General features: G+C 32.6%; 1 long non-coding RNA gene across 1 annotated transcript in view; it reads left to right on the top strand.

Moving 5' to 3' along the window:
- The window catches only part of LOC147067955 (uncharacterized), a 38,556-nt gene extending 21,891 nt beyond the window's left edge, over positions 1–16,665 (top strand). The window contains exon 3 of the long non-coding RNA XR_015071381.1: positions 15,392–16,665. This is a non-coding gene — a long non-coding RNA (uncharacterized LOC147067955). The remainder of the gene's footprint in view (positions 1–15,391) is intronic.
- The last annotated feature ends 1,383 nt before the right edge of the window (positions 16,666–18,048 follow it).

The raw sequence follows: 18,048 nt of genomic DNA, 5'->3' as shown, positions 1-18,048 counted from the left end.
AATTATCATGCCTGAGGCGTTATATAAAGATAAAAGAACCTTCTTCTCGTTAGAATTTAAACATATTATGCACAATTAAATCATTATTTACGTGTGCATATTTAAATTTTAAATTTAAGTATGCCCCGTAAGCCCAGGCCCCCGGGCTAGAGGCCTGTCAGCCCCCCCCCCCCCCCCCCTTGTTTGTGGAAGGCATGACCTATCTAGATACTTGACGTCATAAAGACGTCACGAAGACCTTTAAATGTGTTGCAGTGTATAAAACCTTTCCAAGTGGTCGCGGAACACCTATTCAGGTTTGGCGGAACATAGTTTGGGAAACCCTGCATTAGATTATGGCCAATGTGTTTACCAAATAAATAACCAGTACAATACTAATCTCGTAAAAAATACAAAACAGTAAAATACTAGCCGCTTTTATTCGTATCGTTTTGTACTGCATCTTCCGTGATGCTGGTGATATCATTTTGAATGTGTTTTTAGACCCCTTTTAATTTTAATTGAGTTCCTGAATAGCTTATTGGAATTACTTACATCGAAAGATTCACAAGAATTCTATAATTATTTTACTGAAAATATTTCCGAATAGGCGCAAAGCCTCCCTGGAGCACGAGGCTGATTGGGCCCAATCGGTCCAATCAGGTCGGGCAAAACCGGGTCTACCCACATATCGTTTTATTACCTTCAGGTTTGAGTGATTATGGTATTAAATGGTATGGCACGTCATGACAAAATAGGTTATCCACCTCTATTTACAACACTGATGAAAAAATGCATAAAATTATTATGTAGGTACCTATATATTGTATCAATGGAATTGTGTATATATACTATATTGTTATGCATAATATACATCAGTAGTTTCAACAAATTTCACATTATTTTTAGGTGTTGTGAATTGTGATAATATATGCCTACAGATAAAAGTGTGATAACTCCTAGTTAACCTTTTAAACAATAAATAATTAGTAGTCTTAAAATATAAAAATTCCAAGAATCAATTATTTAGATTGAGTTTACTTATAATTTATTATATAATGTAGGTACCCATAGTTTGCTATATTACTGTTCATTTTAGATGCCTACTCATCTCAGATGTATCTGTAAAGACTTGAATCCCTGAAGGAAAACTGATGGGGAAGTGGATATGTCACCATATGCCATATTATGTAGATGTTGTGATTGAGCACTGGACTCTGTAGTTTGCTACTCGGGGAATCCAAGAGTAACTGTAGGTAGACTCAAAGATGGTGAAAGATAAAATTGTGGATTTTTCGTTTGCTAGAATCTAGTTGAATATCTGATATTCTATCGATTTTTAGTGAATATTTATACCTATTGCAAGTTAGGTATGTATAATACATTCCTTGAATTCTTGTTATTTGGCTACAAATAAAATATAATACCTAAGAACTTATTTTTCTCATCATTCATCTTTTAGATAACCAAATATTTTTAATTCATATCGTTTCGAATATCTTACCATAACACGTTTGTAGGTCTGAAAACGACTGCCAATAGAGCTTCCGTGCATCATCTTAGTTTCGCCAATTCTTTATCGTATGCATGAAAAACTTTTCTTCTTCCTCTTCCCGATATGACCACATCCTAAACTTGACGTTTCCCCAATGTGGATCTAAGTGTCCTCATTTCTAGGCTTCACTATGTAGGTACATTGTTTATTCTAGCCTCGATCTCATATTATGTCTGTCATAATACTCATACTGTCGTATGCATGAGATTCCCAAAAACCTTATAGGCTATAATTATACTGCACGTTTGTATGCATGAGTAAAAACGTAATTAGCTGTTAAGTGACGTCACGAATGTGACATATCATGTGTCATGGTGTTCGTATTATAAAATTTCATTCCCCGATAAATAATTCAAAATTTTGAAATTGTAAATGTGTCTGAAAGTGTGCGAACGGTACCATATAAATTTGATAATTATACATGAATAATTATTATGAAATTTAAATAATTTATCAGCTATTTTATCACATGTATTTTATAATTATTCTACTGTACGAAAGGTTGTATTGCCAGTAAACTTTTCCATTTGGTGGCAGCACTGAATACATTTGGTGGCAATACTGAATATTATTATGACTAACTTCACTTCAATTATTGAGATCTCAAAAGAGAATAAGAATAAAAGACAGAAAATGCAAATGATTTAAGACAATAATATGTAACGATCTCTGTATAATATTATCATTTATACCAATCACCGTATGATACTATTGATGTTTCCAGTGTATTTGAGAGTTGTGCCTCGTTTATTACAGTTATCTTACAATAATTAACTAGGTAGGTAGGCGGTACCGTAATATTTTGAAGAACGCAGAATGCTTACAATTGTATATTTTAATGCCAGATACAGCAGTAGATACATATTTTTGCGGTGGTTTAGCGGAGATATTTTATCGTAATCTTACGTAAGTCCATCTTATGTCTCCATGAGAAATATTGCAAGCGAAATAGGCGAAATAAGCGAGGCATTTTATCAGTTACCTACTATCTAGATTATAGACTAGGGATCAAAATTATACGTATTTTGTAAACAGCACGACTAGGAACTGTTTTTAAAGTTCGCAAATGTTTTACAGAATCTACAAAACGAATAAGGGCCTCAACCAAATGTTTTTTGCAATGAATGCAAAATTAAAATGACATTTGAAAGTGACAGCTAGCTGAGGCAGCCATTTTTAATGGCGCGTGACGTCAGATTGCTTACGTCACAAAGAGTGTTATTAGCTATTCGATGGAAAATCGGTTAAATAGCTTATAAAGAATTTGGGAATCTCATACATACGGCCCATAATCGATATTACGCACGTTTTGTAAATTTGTGTTATTCTGACTGTTCTAATGTTTTTGTTTTTTCCTTACGATGTTTTGTATCCACATATTTGGTAGTAGAAGCATTCACTGCTCTGGAAGCATAATCCTTCACAGATACCTGGATAGAGGGATATGGAGGAGATTTTTGAAGATCCAAAATCCGCCCCGGGCTATTGGGTCACTTATAATGATGATGATGATGTCTTGTAGGTATCCTGAAATGCTGCGTCTTCGTTTACTTTATATTTAATTGTACTATTGAGATATAGAAAACTGAGCATACCTACCCCTAGATACTTCATTTGCTCGACCTGATCTATATATGTATATTTGTGTCGCTAGATTTCAAAATCAGCCAAGTCCATAATGGATGAATAGGAGAAAAACAGCTGTTTTATTTTCTCAAGTACATAGTCACGAAGGTGAAAGTTTATATTATTTCGATTATAGAATATTTAAAATGAATATGTTCCACATTTCGATATTGCAGAAATGTTAGAATGCAGTAGTTCTTCAGCAATTCACAAAAAAGTCAAAAATACCTAAGGCTGATTTTGAAATCTAGCGACACATTTGAACAGAAGTTTTCATCGATAATCAATATCAAACACTTAATCAATCTAAAATACTTTTTAGATACCACGTCATAAAGATAATATGTGTCGCTAGATTTCAAAATCAGCCAAGTCCATAATATATGAATAGGAGAAAAACAGCTTTTTGTTTTCTCAAATACAGTCACAAGGGTGAAAGTTTATATTATTTTGAGTACCTATAGAATATTTAAAACTAATAAATTCCACATTGTGATAATGCAGAAATGTTAGAAAGCAGTAGTTTTTCAGCAATTCACAAAGAGGTCAAAAATACCTAAAGGTGGACTTGGCTGATTTTGAAATGTAGCGACACATTATAAACGTAAAAATTGGTCGAGTTTCAAATAGTGATAAAGATAAATAATATATGAATAAGTAAATATCTGCGTTTGTAAATATCAAATCACTAAAGCTATACTATACTAGCATACACTGATGAGTAGTATTTATTTAATAAATTCACTACAACTAACAAACGCTGCAAAAAATAGTATATACCTACCCAATCAAATATATTTAGGCACTAGAAAAAAATATTGATTGACAGATACGATTTGAATAATAATATTATAATTAATTCCTACTTTATTTATGACGTTTAGTAATGTCGGACATTAGTAATATTCTAGTATAACTGCAAATAAAAAATGATGGATAATAAAACTTGCCCATAGTAAAAATTATAAAAAATAATAATATAGTGATATGCCAGGCTCTGTATAATCTTATTCATGTTTTTACATATTACTATCGTTGATTATTATTTAATCAATAATTTTACTTCGAACAATTATTTTAAACGCTAGAATACAAAAATATTAAATTATAACGTCTCTACGTAATCATAGTAGATATAAAACCTATAAAGTTTTCTTATTTTACTGGCATATCTAATATATTTTTACTGCCGATTTAAAAAAATCGGAAAAAGTAATAAATATTTTATATTTTCAATGCCTGATTATCAATAACCAAAGGTAAATCCAAAATCACATTTTAGTTTTAGGTAGATACTTATGACCAAAAACCTGTATTGTGGATAGTTTATGATTATCAGTACCTACCAAAGTCCTCACTATCAATAAGGTGTAACTTCCGACAAAGTTACTAATTTATTAAACTTCAATCATGAAGGTAAATTAGAAAATGGTAACACAGCACGATTAAGCCGAACACAAGTAGGTATATATCATTGACATTAGAAACTTAATAAATATATGAAACTTATCAATATTAATAATTAACTTAATCCATACATACTGTCTTCAAGATGTTTACCCAAATTGTGAAATCGCTCTCTTACCATACCAGTAAATTAGCAAATTAAAAATTTAAAAAAATATATTATCTTCGTTCCTCCATTGGGCAGAAACGTTTATCTGGCTTAGCTACAATCTCCATAGAAAACGCTATACTTAACAGAAACACTGAGCAATGAGCGTATCATGAAAGCGCGACAAATTTTAGCATGGATATTAATTAATTCTATATATTTAGTTGAAATGATTCAAACAAATAAATAGTTATAATTAATTATGAATCGCTTTATGTTAAAAAGTTTTTAATAAAAACCACTGGCCAGACCAGTCATGATGATCTTAACTGTGTTGTATCTGTGGGCCGTAGTTAGGTTTTATGTATTTTGATGCATTGTTATTTATTGTTATTATCATTAATTTTGGCTGCGCTGCTGAATAAAAAATGATATTGTATTGAATTATTTACGTTGAGGGATGCGGTTGATAAACCTGTTCGGATTGATAGATTCTATGGAGTTATTATTATTCTATTGGATTTTTGTTAATAATTAATTTCTATCAATATAAATTCAAAATATGTAGATTATCAGTTCAAAGCATCCATTAGCAATTTTATTGGTAAGCTTAATAAAAACTTCCACCTATCGATGAAAGTTGATTTTTACGGTCTTGTTTCGAAATCAACAGTATGATTAATGTCCCAGATAATGATTTTTGACACATTTTTTTACAAAATAATTAATTAATGCTTGCGGCAAAAGAGGTAAATACTATCTCTTTCAGGGGAGAAATGAGGTATTTAGTGCCCACACCGGAAAAGAGAAATTCCCCAGACGTAACATAAATTATGTACAACTTGTTTCAAAAATAGCATTTTTTTACAAATTTAGATAATACCTACAATGTTTATTATATATTCATTTAGTTTAGGTAATAATGATTTCATCTCCGACTATTTATAGAAATCAGTGTTGTAGCTCCCTCATCGCAAGAGTACCCAAAGTAAAAGCATGGCTCCCAACCGAACAAGGGCTCTTAAATCTCAGTTCGATAATTGTTGATGAATTTTCTATTTTATAATATTACACCGATCACAAAAATAAATCATACGAAGTCTGATATTTTGTTGGAGGTACATGTAAAAAAAACACTCTCTTTTTAAATATTCATAAAATAATATAGCGGGTGTGAATATGCATCATGTTATTTGAATGTCCTCATCACCTGGTAAACATGGGTACACATTGCTGGATTCTTCCACGATTATTTGTTCGTAATTGGGTTATTTCCGTGCGTGTTTTCGTTTCTTCCTTCCTCGGTGTTACGGGTCTGTTTCAAACGCCACTCTCACGAGAAAATGTATTAAAGTGATTGCTCAGTCTCAAAATTTTTAGGATCAGTTGACAGTAAACGTTGCTCAGAGTAAAAAAACGATGCTAGCAAACCAAACATTGGATAGGTATTTTTCATTTTGTGATTCGAAATTTGATCATCGAAATACACTGGCACCCCAAGAGTGTCAATGTAAACGACAGGCCATGTTTCAAAACTTTATGGAAAATGTAGTCTATATTTTTTATAACTTTTTGTGTTTATTGAATCGTCATAATATATACGTCAAAAATAAAAATATTGGTAATACAAATAATTAAATAATTAACAATGAGATAAAGGTAAAGCACTCAGTAGTGTTGTCGTATTTCAAACAATTCCAGTGTTGCAAAGTGTTAAATATAATATTTTCATTGGATTTTAGGACGAAAATTTAATAAAAAAAAACATCCGGAGCAGTGGAGCACTACAAATTTTTACTGCTGCTCCGGGTAAAACCCCATTGCTCCACTGCTCCGTGCTCCTGCTCCGAGCTCCGCTTCAACACTCTGTTTTTACATTAGAGTGACATAAAAAGAAGGAAATTTCAGTGCCTACGTATTTTAAAAAGTTCGAATAAAGAAAAGTTTATAATATTATGTAAGTCGTTAGTTAAATTATATACATGCTTAAAGTAGAATGCAATCATCTCACCTCACCTACATAATTTAACCTATTCTAAGCATCTAACATCACACATAAATAAGTTACGTACATGCTATTGAGATAACACAAATATTTTTCGGTGTTATGAAACAGAAACACCAATTCCTATGTTTAAAAAAGTTATAAGTGCGATGTGCGTGGGTTCAAATCTCGTTCGGCACATTTTTGTCGATGATTGTTTGTAATAAAGATCTAAATTTTATAAAAAATATGTGTTAAATAATTTGGTAGTTTGAGTTTAAAAATACCTTAGTACTAAATTTTGACTGACTTTTGGAAACGGATAAATAAATTTGAAATATTCCGCGTGATATAACATTATGCCATTCTGCACAATTATGGGGAAATGTCCTCGCAAAAAATAGTTGAAAATCGCTTCTTACTGATGAAATCGACTGCCTTTTGAATAATCCAGGTTGAAAAAATCTATTTGATAAAAAGAAAAGAAAACTCAACACTATATTCAAAATGATTTTTTTAGTAATTTGAAATATTTAAAGTGTACGCTGTCAATCAACTTTAAATTAGGAATTTTACCTTCATTTTGACATTGAAATAGTAAGAAGGAACCTTGATTAAAATGTATTATTATAATGTTGCCATGGCTTTTCAAAGACTATAATTGAACAGTGAATTGAATTTTTAAAGTTGTCACAACATTTTATCGATGATTCTTTGATATTTTTTTCGTGTAAATTTGACGGTCCTTACAAATTTAAACATTTATTACAAGGACAAAATTATCGACCAGCCCAAACGGCTTAAGGTTAAAACAATACTTAAAGAAAATATTGACGCACGTTTAGTTGTTATACAGAGGCTATATTTTTAAAGCAAACATTTACGGAGTTTCATGAAAAAATGTTAAATATTATAATAGGTGAATTATATTATACGATGTGTAGGCGGTGGTAAGTAGCTACATGGGTAAGAAAGTAAGTTTTTTGACAGAAAATGTAGTGTGTTGATATCATTTTAAAAGAAAATACCGCAGTTCTCCGAGGAAAACGTTTGATGGAAGAATGAACAGATCCAATGAACAAAAGTGAGACCTTTTTTAGTTCTTCCGTTTATCTTGTCTTCGTTTTATCCAAACTTTAAAACAAGTCAGGCTATGAGAAATCGCTAGATTTAATGGTATAATATGCTAGATCCGATTTTTGCAAGATATAGATTTTTACCACTTCCAAAAGTTGTTCCATCGATTATAACTATACCACTCCACAGCGACGTCCCTTGGCAAAGTGTCACTCTTAGGCAGATTTAGAATGCCCATCCATTTTCGTCTCATTTTTACTCTCAAAGTGAATGCTTAAGTCTTAAACTGAGAAATGCAACAAACACTTTTTAAAAAATACGTACATATATTATCATCTACTGATGATTGGAACATTTCTACGAATTTACATTTCTCTTCAGCAGTGATAGTAAGTACATAGAGCCATTGACAAGTTTGGAGCCCCCCTTGTGATTTCTTTAAATTAAGTTGTCGATACTTTCAACGAAGCGGTCAAATCATCCGCTTAATGGAAAACTGCCACCGCGTTCAAAAGCTGTACTGATAATATGGCGTTCCATAATTTGCCACCGCTAAGCAGCGCATGGTTTGCACTACCCTCACGAGACGTCACTGCTTCTCCAATATTTCCTCGGAGATGCATGAAATATTTATATTATATTATAATTTAAAAATAAACCATAAGCTGAAAATTTTATCAGCGATTATTTTCTTGCTCCTTTTCTATTATCACCTCACGTACTTGCAACGAAGAGGAAGAAAGAAAAGGAAGAATTGCAATACCGGTATTCCAAAACCGGTATCCCAGTATTTTTAGATACAGAAAGACCGGTTTTAACAATCAGACAATACCGATATATTCGGTATTGAAAGTAGAAACGAAACGTGTTAATTAACATAGAAGGCTTAACAGGACTGTATATTTTGTGTGACCAGCAATGACACATGCTATAATAAAATTAATATTTTAAAAAGATTTATATAATATAATATATTGGAAGATATTTCAGTTGTTTTCCAATTATTTTACGAATATCGGTATTCAATAGAAAATACCGAAATACCGGTGTGGGAATTTTAATTCGGTATTTTAATCCCTGCTCATGGTAATGACAACATTATTTTTATTTATATTCAACCGTTACATTTTAAGATACATATTTGATACACGTGCTAAACATATTTTGCATAACATATCATGATTTGCCAAAACGTAAACACTGATTCTCTTTAAAAGAAGAAATAAACACCCCGGAATACATTAGTTTACATAAAAGCCGTAAACTAATAAACGATAATTATAAGTCTGGGTGATATTTACACTTCTCCCAAGACATCTAGTTTTCATTGCTACCAAAATGATAAAATTATATTGTTTTTTTCTGTCAGTTGATAGTTTTGGCATAGCTTTGGCACTGGCGGGCTTAGAAACCTGGAGGCCCGAGGCACCGATTGATTTTGAGGCCCCTATAATAAAATATAATAAAAACCAAACCTAAATTCTAACTACCAACGTACGTAATAAAGAAAACAATCTATCTCGGTTCTATACGTTTATCCTGGATACAGCGGCAAACACATTTTGAAAATAGCCGATATACTGGATTATTTGTTAGTTTGGGTTAGTTTAGGTTAGGTTAGGTTAAGCTAGGTTAGGTTAGATTATCCTAATAAATAATCCAGTATATCGGCTATTTTCAAAATGTGTTTGCCGCGGGTCTAGGACTATTTGGCACCGCGAACTGGCCTCCGGCGATTGACCTCCGGTAATTGGCCGCCGGTACAATCGGACGCCGGCCCAATTGGACGCCGACCCATTTCGACGCCGATCCAATTGGCCGCCGGGAGATTGGACCCCGCACAGTTGAATTAAATGCGCAAAGGAATAGACGAACGTTACGATTTGTTGGAGTAAATAAGCAAGTCAGTTTAATATGCTTCTATCTTCTCAGTAGTTGTACCTTATACATTTCGCGCTTGACACATTTTTAATATGGATTGAGAATAATTATTATGCCTTATGATGTTTATTAAAAGAAAATAATTCTTCCCTCGTTAAAACTGAAAGATGTGCATAATCAATTAATTTATTGTGTATACATGGGTACTTATTTATATTTTACAACAAATATTTAAAATAATGTTAGATGTTAGAATGAAAATAACATTATATTTCAGTGTTTTATCGACTACATATTATAATAAAGCTTAAACATGTATATTATTATGCATAGGTACGTGCGTATTTTAAGATACTCGTAGTATGAAATTACAAACAAAATATTAAGTAAGTTATCTGCTAAGTATAAATGTTTCAGTAGTTTGATTGATAAACTACTAAGGTACTTACTTGACAGGTACCTACCTACCCAATTTTTATAATATTGATATATATTGAGAATTATTATGCCTTACGATGTTTATTAAAATAAAGGAAGTTTTTAGTCGTTAGGTATAATTAAATATATTTTACAAATCAATCAATATTTGCGTGATTTTATATTAAATTTATAACAATTATTTGATTCTTTCAGCGTCTTTAAGGTTTAAAACAGTATAATTAAACGTATGTATTAACATAAGTACTTAAATAAAAAAGTATCTTCAATATAAGATTTATTTATTTAAGAAAACAGAACATTGTGGACATAAAAAATCTAAATTCAAGACGTTCACAATATGAAACTTATATAATAATAATAATAAACATAAGTATAGTTTTATACAGAAGAATAAAACTAAATAGTATTAACCCTTAGACTGCTACGCAACGATATATCGTTGTTTTTGATATTGGCCACAACGATCGTCGTTTTGCATTTGATGCCTGAAATGTTAAGTTAATTTTGGAACATACTACTGCTTCAGCGGTATGAAACATTTTTGATATATTTAGTTTTATTGTTGTGTAATATAACTTGATTTATATGTTTTGTGACTGGGTTGGGTTAGAACTTATAACTATTGTATTATTTTTCATCGCATCAGCATTTTTATAATAAAAGCATTAATTTCAAATACAAATTTCAGTTTACAAAATATATTAAATTTCGTTTTTTATTTGTTTACAGTCAAATTCTGGGTGGAATGACAATTTTTTATTTAATATTATACATTTGAAACAGTGGGAAAAGTATTTTAGAACAGTGTTTCCCTAAAAATACTAAAGATTATACTAACTTAATTAATACTAACTTACTTATTTCTAATTTACTAAAGTAAAATACACGGATCGTGACTCCCTGAAGGGACCGTAGATTTTCTATTAAATTAAAGTGGATTTATACTATATAAAAACAATTTCATTTATAAAAAAAATAATGAAATAAAAATCATTTGCAATATTTTAAATGTTCCGATAAGCAAACACCATGAAGACCTTTTTCACAACCATTTGTTTTCAATAGCTGTTAAAAATAAAAACTCGATAGTTCGTTTCGCTCGTACACGTGGTCGTCAGTATGATAGAGCGAGAAAGAGAATTTCAATCAATTTTAAAGGCAGACGAAGGGGGGAATATCTAATAGCCTCATTATCTATTCAAAACGATAAACTAATTACAAAACGTGTTTTCATAATATTCCGATTTCGCAGAATCAATTAGAGTGGTAAGGTGTCTAAAAATAATACAATACTTTAATTTATCGACAATTATTGGTAGCAATCTTCGACCGGATTTTGCACAACATCGTAGCAGCCAAAGGGTTAAATTACGAATAGTAAGTAATCTATTGTACCCACTTTCAATGCATCGGTGGCTTGGATTAATTATTAACATGTAAATATAAGAGCAAGTGGCTGACATCCATTTCTCGTAAAAAACAAAATCTGTTAATAGAAACATCTACTCTATGGAGGCCCATATGATCCTATTAGGATCGGACATGGTTGGGAAAAAAATATAATTCATTTAATATGTAAGGTAAGTATAGGTATCCAGGTATATTTTTATAATAATATCGGCATATTATTTTTTTTATTGCTAATATAAATGTTAAATATCAATTTATGGTAGAAAGACATTGTTTTAAATTCAATAAAACTCAATAGGTATTTAGTACTTACGTCAAAATATTGAATAATTTCTGATTTTTATGTTTTCTGCTGAAGTCAAGACAATATTCTTTTTCTCGTTAGGACTTCATGACTGAGGATCGTGATCCGATACGTTTTGAGTATTATTTTATAGGTACGCAATTTGTATAACGCATATTTTTAATATGTTGTTATAATGTAATAACTAATAAGTGTGTGACTGGTTTGAATCGTTTCGAGGCCCCATTTTAAATCTTATGATGAATTTATTGCGTCATCTGTATCAAAAAAACGTGCCTCTGAATTTTGGTGCCTAACGACGCACTTATTTTTATCCTTTTTCATAGGGAATTTTATTCTGTAATTGCCTAACTTGCTTGCTTATATTATTACTTATTAGTGTTATTTCAGCGTAAGTATTGACTTTGATGGTTTTTTTTAAAGTTATACACTGTGTTCATTAATGACACATCATTAAATTCGTAGACATACCTTGCGTGTTGAAGACAAATCAAACCATTGAATGTCAATCTCCTTCATATACGCCAACTTCAAAGAATATCGACAAACTATTATTAATTTGTTCTAAGAAGATCTATCATTTTGTAATATTTCCATAATAGATATTATAATCAATGAATAAATTGTATGTTTATGCGGCTTCCGCTATTTAAAACTCATCAGCAAGTCCACAATATTAGCATTGTGAACGGACTACTTTACTTGAACCGAATTAGGATGGTAGTTAGCTGGAATAAACATGCTGTCCCTCTTTGACATTTCCCTCGCAACAATAGAAAAATCCGGTATTAATCAACCTAACTACTATCATAATAATAATTAAAAGGTGAAATTATTTGAAATTATTTTTCTATTGTTAATTATCGAATAATAATTGGACTTATATTATAAGTGAATTACTAAGAATAGAATTGTTATAAATTAAAAACCGAATTTCGCCGGATTTGTTTTATACAAAAATGACAACACATAAATCTTCTACACGCGACTACAGCGAGTTGTTATCGCCGAGATATTGTTATGGACGGTAGTTAAATAATTATTCATATTGAAAGTAACTTTGACGATTTGCTACGTGTAATACGGGCTGTTACCTTTTTAGGTGCTCCCGTACCGGCCAAAAGCAGCCGAAAACAGCCGAATCCAACATCAAAAAATTAACGTTTATGTTGTCGGACTATAACACAGCACCACTAAAATATATTATCAACAGTGACGTCCTATGACGCCCACAGTGGCCGAGCGGCTTACGCGTCAATTTATAATATCGTGGGTCCCAGGTTCGAATGCTGGGTTTGGCAAAAATACACATATTCAATTTGTGTTTGTAGTCAGAGTATTGACCTAATAGGTTGAGCAAGTGGCTTAGTGCTCGTCCGTAGTCATTTGGCGGGCGCGGCGCGGCGGCGTCTTGCAAAACTCAAACGTATAACCGTGTGTATTATGCCCCAAAAAAACACACTGTCTACGAACATTTTACAAACGGTTATACGTTTGAGTTTCGCAAGACGCCGCCGCGCCGCCCCCGCGCGACCACTACGTTCTTGCACTTACATCCATTTCTCGTATAAACATAAATCTGTTAAAACAAATCTCCACTCATTCATAGGATCATTCCTATTAGGATCGGACATGGTCAAAAGAAGAAAAAAGACGTCCTGTTGGGGTTGGCAGGGTATGCATTGCTTAGGGGCAGCACATTATAAAGGGCGGTAAATGAAAGTACGAATTCGATCATTACATTTTTTTTAATCCATGGCTGTTTGAAAAAATGCAGATGATGCCGTCGCTTCATTAGAAAGTACCGAAAATATATGTTTTTAAATATATAAGAGGGCCTACAAACTTGCCAGCGCTTTGAAATTTACATACCTAAAATTATCGCCATTTGACAGTAGGTTTACTGGAAATGCTCTAATCCTCAGTCGACGACGATGACATGTTGTGTATGTCAATTTTTCAAGATTTTTGTAGAATTTTGTCTGTTAAAGGTAGTCGAAAATAAGTGGGTAGTAAAAAAAGATTGATATTATCCTAGGTACCTAACGAATTTCCATATAATTTGAGACCAAAAATAAAAGGGCACGGCATTCTAAGTCGGCCTAAGGGCGACACTTTGTCTTGGGACGTCACTGTATATCAACATAATAATATAATATCAATATCAACATTTGTCAATACGACCTAACATTTTAAAAGCGTCTGTGCTATTTTAAATGGTTTTCATTTTATTTCCTAGATGTATTCGTTGAGCTATTAGATATCCGGGTAATTTTAATTGTTTGAATTATGTCGGGTTTCCCAAGTTCCTCGTAGATTTCCCAGTTGTAACATATGCGCCTCACTCCATCCCCATTTTTGCTCCAAATATCGCGCTCCGGATCTTGAATGTCAGATGAATATTAGAAGACCATTTTTAGATTTTTAATTTTATATAAATGTTGGTAATTACTTAGGTGCTTACTTCTTAATTATGCATATTATCTTAAACGGAAAAGTTGGAAAAAACTTTTCAAATTATAATATACCTATATAACCACGGAATTTACTGTTTTATTTGTCATCTCCACGGAATTTACTGTCATTAGTTGTATTTTCCGCATTGCATACATACCTACTTATTCGCCCCCTTAGAATGTGTTTCACTGTCATTTCTAAGCAATGCGTGAATTGCCTACCCATACGAGACGTCATTTCTAATAAAATAGATTGAATAAATGAAAACATTAGCTAATATGTGTATTGCCTACACTTATTTTATCATAATATGTCCGCGTTATTCAAAACTAATACCCACATACATAGGTACGTCGTTATTAGGTACCTACTGTGCTGTAATTGTAAGGGTATGGAAATTTGAAACAGTTTGACAGAATAGATAACCGAATAATTAAATATGTATTTTTATTGGATTTTATTCATTTCTAGCTGCTACATAAACTCCCTTCCCAAGATATGTAGGTACCTAACCAAACTTTCAAAATGCTTCATTCTTTAAAAATATTAGCTTTACATATTTTTTTCTATATCAAGTACATACCTGTAGCGAAGGGTGGAGGTAGGCCGTTAAGATCCGCAATAAATAGTGTATATTAAGCTCTGTTAGTCAGACGTATTTGTTTTTATTGAACTAAGACTATTTACAGATGGTATTGGTTAGTTTTTAAAAATAAATTAAACCCTGCCTAAACCAAACCATAATAGTTTTGGTATATTTAAGGCAATACGACACATTGTGCACACTTTTTCATTCATACTTATTTGTTTTCGTTGAATTAAGAATATATTATATTACACATATTGTTTGTTAATTTTTTTTTTCATTAAGGGGGTACACGCTCATCGTAGGTCAAAATGGAACTTTTATTGCATTTTCAAAGCATGATCCTGGACATTCCTTAAACGCTTAAACGTTATAGACAATCTATTTTTATAATTTTGAAGCCTTATTATCCTTTATATTTATATTAAAGATTTAATGACTGCATAAAGTATTTTTATTAAATAAAATAGTATTCTTTTAAACCTCTCGCTCTAATGTTTTAGAATATAGTCATATTTCAGTACATGCATGTGCAGTGGCAGTGGCGCACCCAGGATTTATTATTGGGGGGGGGGGGCAAGGAGGAGAATGTAAATTAGTCCCATAGGCTCTTTTTCTTCTTCATATAAATATTTTTGCATATTTTCACAATACACGGCGATATATTTGTACAGTTTCTCCTAGTTTTTAATAAATTGGAGGCAAAGTGGCGGTAACCGTTGAGCGTGTCATCAGCGACTGGCGGATTGGAAGTGAACAGCGACCATGCTGGACATGTGTACCTAGTATGCTAAAAGATTACTTAAATAATATCGGCTGTGCTACCCGCTTGGTCTAGAACAGTGTTTCCGAAAGTGTCGTACGCGTACCCCCTGGGGTACGGGAAGAGTTTGGTGGGGGTATGCGCTGCACCGGGTTATGGCTACGCCTGGTCCAACAAGCATTAATACAATATCCATGCTAGAAGGTTTATCGCATGCAGAAATAGAGCAATTGTTGGAATTATTAGCTTCAGACGGATTCTTGCAAAATAAATATAAGGAGTGTACTTATACATCATTTAGTTTGCAAATGCAACATGTGTATCCAGTTTTAACAGAGACATTCCTGAAATACATCTTGCCTTTTCCAACTTCATATCTATGTGAAGTTGCTTTTTCAGCATTTGTAGACATTACGTAAAAAAAAGGAACAGCCTTTAGGTGTGGAACCGCACCTCAGATTAAAATTAATAACCAATGAATGTTATTTTTTATAATATAACTTTTATTTATATTTTATTATGAATGAATTTTATTTTTCGTTTATTATTATTTTGTTTATGTACTACAAAAGGAATATATAAATATATTTTGATTGTTATTAAAGTACTTACATGCATTTTTCTTTGACGAGGAGTACTCAGTGTTACGAAAATTATAGAAGGGGTACACAGATGTCGAAAGTTTGGGGAACACTGGTCTAGAGAGCTACAATATTTATGCCGAATTCCACCGAAAAAATGTTCTTTTGATTTACACCACCACCGTAGTGGGTGTAGTCGTTCTTTTCGCCGAATGTTTATCGTAGATTTTTGGTTTTTCAATATTGAGGTTCCATCATATTAATCAAAAATGGACAAAAAAGTATTATTGCATTTAAATTATACACAACCTACTCAATACAACACAGCCTAATATCTCGTTTATCGGTCTTTTGTCTATTGCACTAGGTGTACCTACACCATGGCCGCCACATCCTGAAATGGGCCCTCAGGCTAGGGCAGTGGTCGGCAAACTGCGGCTCTTTGGCCCCTTGAGTGCGGCTCTGCGACAGATGCTCTCTGCCATATTTGACATGGTTACAAAGAAGAAGCAAAGAAAATGGAAGAGGTTAACCGTAAATGTAATGTTGAATAGACCGAGACTTTGCGTTTATTCAAAACTTAAATGGCTTACCGACCTGTATTTATGTGTCGAGAAAAATTGGCGCATTGAAATTTAGAAAGATACAACTAAAAACTCGTAATTTTGCGCTAAATATTCTGTCGATGATGCAAGGAAGAAAGCAGCTGAGGAGAAGAGTCAAGAAAAATAAAGTTCTGTATTTAATTAGGTACTGAATAAAATCTGTCAACAATGTTAATATTGCAAGTTTTGTGGTTAGTAAAAAGATTTCCAAGAGAGGAAATCAAGAGTAAATTAAGAAATCGATTTATTGATGAGAACCTGGAATCGTGCTTAAAATTAAATCAACAACATACGAACCTGAACTTTACAAGGAGATGCAAGGCCATTATTCACATTGAGTTTGTCAGTCATTGTCATGATTCAATTTTATTGATACCTGACTTACAATTCAATTTTTATTAATAAATAAGATCAGTATTACGTATGATATTCAGTTTTATTCAGTGTACCTACCTATAATTTAATTAGGACTTAAAACCTTAACTAAAGTTTATTAAGTAAATTAGCAGTGTACCTACTTACTACCTACGTATATAATTTAAGTTTAAGAAATTTGGCTCTCAAAAGAAATCTCAATCGTTGTACTGTTGATATTTGGCTCTATTGACCAATGAGTTTGCCGACCACTGGGCTAGGGTATTTGACGGGTCCCCTATCCACCGCTTAGATTAAAGGCAGTGTGAAATACTACATTAATGTTTTTCAAATTGTGTTTTAGTTCAAATTGAGGGTATTTATACAGTGAATTATTGGCGATTTTCAATACATCTACTTTAATAATGGAGCTGTCGAGTATCGACACATAATAATCAGAAAATATATTGGACAATTATATAAATTAAAATGTTCATAGTCATGAAGTATAATATTACCACAGGCGACTTTTTTATTATTAAAGTTAATTTATGATGTGTGTTTATCTCACTTATGCACGCTGACTGTATCGAAGAGGACTGGAGAAAGATGGGGAGGGCTGGAGACTGGAGAGGAGCAGCCAGGGAAAGGAGCGTGTGGAGGACAATTGTAGAGGAGGCCAAATCCCGCCCCGGGATGTAGTGCTGAGAAAGAAGAAGAAGTTTATCTCACTTATCTGGTCAACCCGATACGCCAGGCCCCCCACAGCCCGGGCCCCCAGGTTAGAGCCCTGTCAACCCTCCCCAGCCATGACCTATACCACTCCGGAATTTGGGTGGACACCGAGAATTTCATTAGGGAACGGGTTTCTAAAAAAACCTGACATTAGT

This window comes from Rhyacophila brunnea, unplaced genomic scaffold (genome assembly GCF_057557595.1).
Source record: "Rhyacophila brunnea isolate RB1 unplaced genomic scaffold, BYU_Rbru_1.0 scaffold_3, whole genome shotgun sequence".
Classification (NCBI taxonomy): domain Eukaryota; kingdom Metazoa; phylum Arthropoda; class Insecta; order Trichoptera; family Rhyacophilidae; genus Rhyacophila; species Rhyacophila brunnea.
This window is presented reverse-complemented; position numbering and strand designations above follow the sequence as displayed.